The following is a 6,311-nucleotide window of genomic DNA, read 5'->3' as shown; positions in this document are numbered from 1 at the left end:
GGGTAGCCCTCGTTCACCATGATGGAGTTGAGGTGTCTAGCGTCCAAGCAGACGCGATACTGCCCAGTCTTCTTCTTGACGGCAACCAGCGGGTTGTTCCATGGCGAGAACTGCGCCTCCTCGATCACATCCAGCGCTATCATCCGGTCAATCTCCCTATTCACCTCCTGCAGAACATATGGCGACATGGGATAGTGCCGTTGCTTCCGTGGCGGTGCGTTTCCTACGTCTATTCGATGCTCGTACAGCCTGGTTCGTCCTAGCTTGCCTTCAACCGCTTTCGGGAACTTTTGGATCGCCTGCTCTAGACGTCTCTTCTGTTCGGGACTCAGCTGCTTCATCTCTTGTTCTTCGCTGCCTTCTTCCCCTTCCTGCTGGGATTCGACTATGCAACACACCGCTTTAACTCCAAACTTTTCCCAGAAGTTCATTCCGAGAATGATGCAGTCCGGAATGGAGGGCACCAGTAGCACCGGAAGAACCTCGTTGCGGTTGTTGTAGACGATTGGAAGATAAACGAAATTGGTTATTCTATGTTTTGTGCCGTCCGCCGTTTTTATTCCGCCACAGACGGTTCCTTTCTGCAAACCGCATTCTTCTGCTAGCGTGGCCCTTGCTCCTCCTAGCAGAGAACAGTTCGCTCCGCTGTCCAGCAAGGCTGTTAACTCCTTTCCGAGCACTGAGATAACGGCGTGCGGTCGATTGTCGCTTCCGGGGTTGATGATGATGGAGTTGATGTTGTCGAATTCGGGAATGCCGGAGGGGTCTCCGAAGTTGTGCGGAGAGCTGCTCCCCTCTACTGCTGGTTCTCCGCTGGATAGTTTACCGCGTCCGTGCGGCACGTGAAGCAACTGCGCAACGAGTAGCCTTTCCGTCCACACCGGTAGCAGAAAAGGATCGCTTGCGGTTTTGGGCAGTCCATGAACCTGTGGCCTTCCTCGTCGCAGTTCCAGCAAACCATCGCTAGCCGCTGGTTGTTCGGAGCTCCTTGCTGTTCTTCATGGTGACTTTCCGGTTGCCTGATCGGTTCTGGCTGTAGGCGGTAGCTCCGCCGGTCGCTCTCGTTCGGTTCTTGCACCGTGGTTGGAATCCACTGCTGCGCTTGCCAGCCCGCTCTGCTTCGAGCCTGTTCCGGCTGCTGTTGTGGTTGCCGTTGCTGATATGGCGCCGTTTGTGGCCGCTGCTGCTGTGCTTGCGCTTCCCTTATTTGCTGCCGCCCTGTTCTCAGAACGTCCGCCTCGGTACGGTTGTACCTGTCCGTCAGCCTTGACTGCCTTTCGTCGCGTGCGGCAAAGCTTGGCCTCGTAGTTCTCCGCTCTAGGTTAAGCTTCAACGTGTTGACTTGCTCCACCAGCTCGTCAATTGTGTGTTGCCAAGGATCTTCACAATGCTCTTCACCTGGTTCCTGTTCGGAAATGCTTTCTTCCGCCTCCACCACATGGATTCTGCTGAAGCGCTGTGGCTGTTGCTGATGTTGAATCGGTGGCGGTCTGTTGGTCGATACTGGCGTAGCGAAGTTCGGTTCGAGTAGCGCACTATGCGGAATCGGAATTCTGCGTTGTCTGTTCAGGAGCATTCTCGTTTCGTCGTATCCGGTGCATACTTCCACCATTTCTTCCAATGAACGTGGTCTTGCTGCTGTGACGATCGCTGCGTAGTTTTCGTTCATATTCTTCTTCACCAGAAAGAACTTCTCGTCGTCCGGAATAGGTGGATCCACAAAGCGGAAAAGAGCCGATATATCACGATAGAATTTCGCGAAAGATTCCTCTTTTCCTTGGAATCTGAAGCTGGCCTCCAGGCGAAGAATTTGGGAGTAACCGCTGGGCAAAAACTCTCTGCGGATCTCTCGCTTGAACTGTTCCCAGGTTCGCAACAGGTTCTGCGACGTTGCTCGTGCATACCAGTCGATGGCGTCCTCTTGGAGAAGATGCTTGATGGAGCTCAAAAGTGTGGCATCGCTCATTCCTTCCGACCTCGCGAAGGTCTCTACGCGATCCAAGAATACGTTGAGTGACGTCGTGTCCTTTTCACCACGGAACTTAAACGGCCAGTTGTGCACCGCCTTTTGCATTCTCCTTTCGTCCACTCGCTCCGGCGCCGGTCGTTCTCGGCGAATCAATCGTTCCAGATCATCTCGCATACGGTAGTATTCTTCCCGCATCCGCTGTTCTCTCTCCTGCATCTCCGTTATCCTTGCTTGCAGTTCACGGGTTTCTAACGACTGGTGTTCCCGTGTCGTGGAGTTCCATGGATTGCGATCCCGGGGATGGTAGGGAGGTGGTGGTGATGTGGCATGCTGTCTAAACTCTCTTTCACCAGTGTCTTCGTTGTCTCGTGCTCGAAACGAGCTCGAAAACAGCAATCCTTGTCCTTGTCCACCCGAGAATGACGTCACAGGTGGTGGTGTGGAGTCTTGCCTCGAAGTGTCGCCCACTGGAATTGTGGCATCGGTCGTTCCTCCGACTGCTCCTTCGTTCTCGCCACCGCTTCGTCTCACTGCGCCGGTTGATGGCGCTTGACTCACAACACTCTCACTCCTTGGCACACCATTCACTACACTTGTCCCGTTGATTTTGTTCAACAGCACGTCGACATGCACGGTTAGCATGCCATGCGCTTCCCGCAAGTCACTCGGAGGGCGAATTAGCTTTAAACGGTCGCGATAGTGATGAAGACGTGTCCGGATTTGACTCAAAGCCGCATTATCAGCTGCCCGAATGGCTGCTTCGGTGCTAATATGTAGCTGATGAACCTGCGACTGGCAGAGTTCTATATTTGATTGGGAACTCATAACATGTTCCGAACTAGTGGGCTTACTATCTCTGAGGTTCTCCTCTTGGATTAGAGCCTTGAGGCGGAGAACTTTCCCTCTGTGGGTGGTCGGACCTAGGTTGACTACGTGGCGTAAAGCCAACTCGTAGGTCACTTCTTCGTCAGTCAAATGTGTATAATCCATATCTTAATATCGAATATTATGCGTAAGGGTTAAAATATCCTTGATTATCAAGGCCGGATAATCAAATGCACAAAACCAAAAAGTTCATAAAACCAAAAAATCGCTTACGGTAGCTAAATGTTGTGGATTTTACGTTGGGCGCCAGTGTTGCAGTTTCCCGACCCGGTAGAGCAAAACTACCATAAGCGAAAAGAGAGTCAGACCACAAACACTGAGGGCTAGTGCACCACGAAAATCATAAATCAGCAAAATTCATTTTAAATGCGTATATTCAACATTTTGCCTGTCCTGGCCTCCTATTCTCGGTCCTGAGACCTCCTACGCTGTCCTGCACTAGGATTCTTAAAAGCTAATATGCATTGCTCTTAAACTCTAGGACTCACTGATTCTGCATGCTCTCACGCCACCGGATAGTCTTCCAGGGAAGCCTTGCACCGGTCCTGTTGATGCTGCACAGCTGCCGCCTTCCTAGCCAACATATCCCCCACCTTTCGATAGGCACACCCCCGATCAAAACTCCTCCGGTACAGCAAACCTCCGTATTACGCGTCTCGCCTGAATGTCGTGGCAACTCCGCTACGGAAATCCTCTTTGCTGCGCGCCTTGCTTGGCGCGACTGCTCTTCGTGTGTGGGGTGGGTGATATTGCGAACGGAATGTTCGATTTACGACGCCGCGACCCTGCGACCTGTCTCGTCCTCTAGGCACGTTGAGTGCGCAAAACTGCAAGAAAGAAAAGAGCCCTGCAGGCGACGAAACGTCAGCAAAATTCTCTGCAGATCAGCTAGCGCGAATCTTACCCTTCTAGAGGGGCTCTCTGCTCTGCGACGTGATCCGGTCTAAGTCGCTTCTGTCGGGATGGTTCTGGCGATCGAGTTGGCTTTCGGCTTGGCCGGTGATGATTCTCGACTTTCTCCTGCTCTTCACACGATTGTCTCCACCTAGCGTGTTTAATCCAGAGTCCGTGCGTGGACAGTCATCTAGATAACCGAATGATCAATTAACAGTTAGAGTAGCGAATCCAGCATCAGTTAAAGCTGGGCTCACCTATTTCCAATCGGGAATGATTTTCGGCAATGGCGGCCGACAATCCAGACGGTCTGGTTTTTCGACGAATCCCTCCTTCTTGGAAAGCACACGCGGATTTAGCTGCCAAATCAAAGATGGCGGAAATTAGTTTGGAAAAAATTTAGGCCGAAGCCATGATCACTCGGCTCACCTTCTTTTGGCCTGTTGTTCTTCCCTCTGGCCAATCGATTTCTTGCGCTGGTTTCCGGGTGTTACACCTGCTCACCGGTCGAGAATAAGATCAGCTAATCCAGTGGGCCGTCTTCGAGGGGTTTTCTAACGAACGCACTTTGTTCAATTCCGAAATGGAAATTCTCACCGCCGACTGAACGGCACACGCGGTTTGGCTTACAGATGGAAGACAATTAAACTCCACTCCTTTGCGATCGTTCACTTGTTCTGCCGGCGAGCTTTAATGGTGTGCGTGCCGTGTTGAACTTAACTTCTCCAGCATGATGATGCCGACGGATCTTTCGCTCCATTCTTTCTCTCGTGCTCTCATGTGGTGGTGGCGACGCTTCTCACTTGTCCACGGTATGATCTCCTAGTGTGGTAGCTGCCTCTGGTTGAGGTGATGGCTGTTCGAGTATGTGTACTGATACCGATTATCTCCCCAGTTTCTCCCAGCGTGATCGTGTTCACTGACTCTGCTGGCCGGTTAATGATCGTCATTGAATGATTGCAATGTACGTCGGCTGAATGTGGTGGCATAGCAAGGCTTTGCGGGGTTTCTCGAACCGAGTTTGACGGAGCAATGCAATTTAAATGTTGTGTTTTTCATCGTTTGCTTAACAACTAATTAGGCTTTCAAAGCATACTATCTAAGCAAAACAAATTAAACGTAACAACACGTCTGAACTAAATTACAGATCATTAATTTGACAACAAATTAGATTATTTCTGCGAAACTTATCATTCCGATTCATGATATCCCATTTATTCCTCACAACTCAATTTACGAGCTTCGTAAAAATGTTACGTCGTCAATATCTCAAAAAGGGGGAAAACGGAGATGAGATTTGCTTAGGATCAGAAAGGTACAGGGTGTCCGCAAATTATCCGAACAGCAAAATATTGGAAAGATGACCTCGCATTGAAAACAATGAAAAATCAATGTCCATGTACCATTTATAATATATCTATATGTTAACACAAAATACAAATTTAAAAAATTTCGAAATAATTGCTTGTTACTGAGATAGGCAAATTTAAATTTTTCGGAGACGTTTTTCCTGAGGGCCGCTAGTCATACTAGAGATGTGTTATCCCTAAAACCTAAAAGAGATGAATCCAAATGTCCTATTATTATTTGAAGTAATCTACAGGTAAGTGGCTTTGAGTTAGAGTGGAAATAGAAAATTGTACGGTTCAAATCCAGTGAGTTGTATGGACATATCTCTTCCGTCATAAAGCTCAGAAAATAGCTCCCTTTACACCTCAATACATTTGGGTTGGTTGTGCAATTATTTGAAATTGGAAATGTGTCAAACTTACTTCTTAAGAATATAATAAGCCAATGTTTAAAACAATGCAAGAATATTTAATTTATTATGCTTGATTGTATAGAGCCATGTCTTCAAAGTTTGTACGGATAATTTGCGGACACCCTGTACAACTATGGTACTGTGATGGGAATCGATCCCAGTTCCTCGGCGTGAAAGGTGTGTATTCTAACCCCTACACCAGGTGCACCCCCTCATTGTGTGATCTAGCTGAACTTTCTACAGAAATCGTTTGATATCTGGCAGTAAGACGCTTAACGTTTGTCCCTGCGGGGCGGGTGATGAGGGCAGGAACAAACAAGTCGCACATCGGTCGCGTAGCAGTTAAAAATTTCAGTGATTCGTAGGTAGTGTTTGATCCTTTGATCTTGTCGCTTGCTCCTGTGGGGGCGAGCGACGAACGCTTGTAATATCGTGAATCCGGTTAGGGGTATTAATTTATAATTTTATACTTATCGTTTACCAAAACGAATCGTTTACCCAAACCTTTCCCATATCCAAACTCCCAGTGTTTACTTGTGGAAGTGCAGAGGACTCCTTGGCTTCCATAAAGCAAGTAGCACGTCAACTTTTCTCTTCCATTCCCAAATTGACCTGCATTCGGCGCCGATCCCGAGTAGTATCTGTTGGTTCCCTGTAAGTACAGCTGTTCTTGCAATAACGGAGTAGCATCTGCGGGCGGTCAATCATGCTTATGCTCTTGCTCAAATCGTTTGACATCTTGCAGTAAACTTCAATGCTTGAGGGTCAAGAAATTTCTTAAGAAGTTTCCATGTGTATCCT

The 6,311-nt window shown here is 48.7% G+C and overlaps 1 long non-coding RNA gene across 2 annotated transcripts; it reads right to left on the bottom strand.

The window, feature by feature from the left end:
- Positions 1 to 3,210: 3,210 nt before the first annotated feature.
- On the bottom strand, positions 3,211 to 4,866 carry LOC110676093. 2 transcript variants are annotated; one of them, XR_002500064.1, is made up of 4 exons: positions 4,178 to 4,866; positions 4,006 to 4,107; positions 3,759 to 3,938; positions 3,211 to 3,701 (listed from the first exon to the last, which is right to left on the bottom strand). It is a non-coding gene; the product is annotated as an uncharacterized LOC110676093 (long non-coding RNA). The 2 variants fall into 2 exon arrangements; XR_002500063.1 differs by having other exon boundaries at positions 3,211 to 3,938.
- Between the last annotated feature and the right edge of the window lie 1,445 nt (positions 4,867 to 6,311).

Source organism: Aedes aegypti, chromosome 2 (genome assembly GCF_002204515.2).
Source record: "Aedes aegypti strain LVP_AGWG chromosome 2, AaegL5.0 Primary Assembly, whole genome shotgun sequence".
In the NCBI taxonomy this organism is placed as follows: domain Eukaryota; kingdom Metazoa; phylum Arthropoda; class Insecta; order Diptera; family Culicidae; genus Aedes; species Aedes aegypti.
This window is presented reverse-complemented; position numbering and strand designations above follow the sequence as displayed.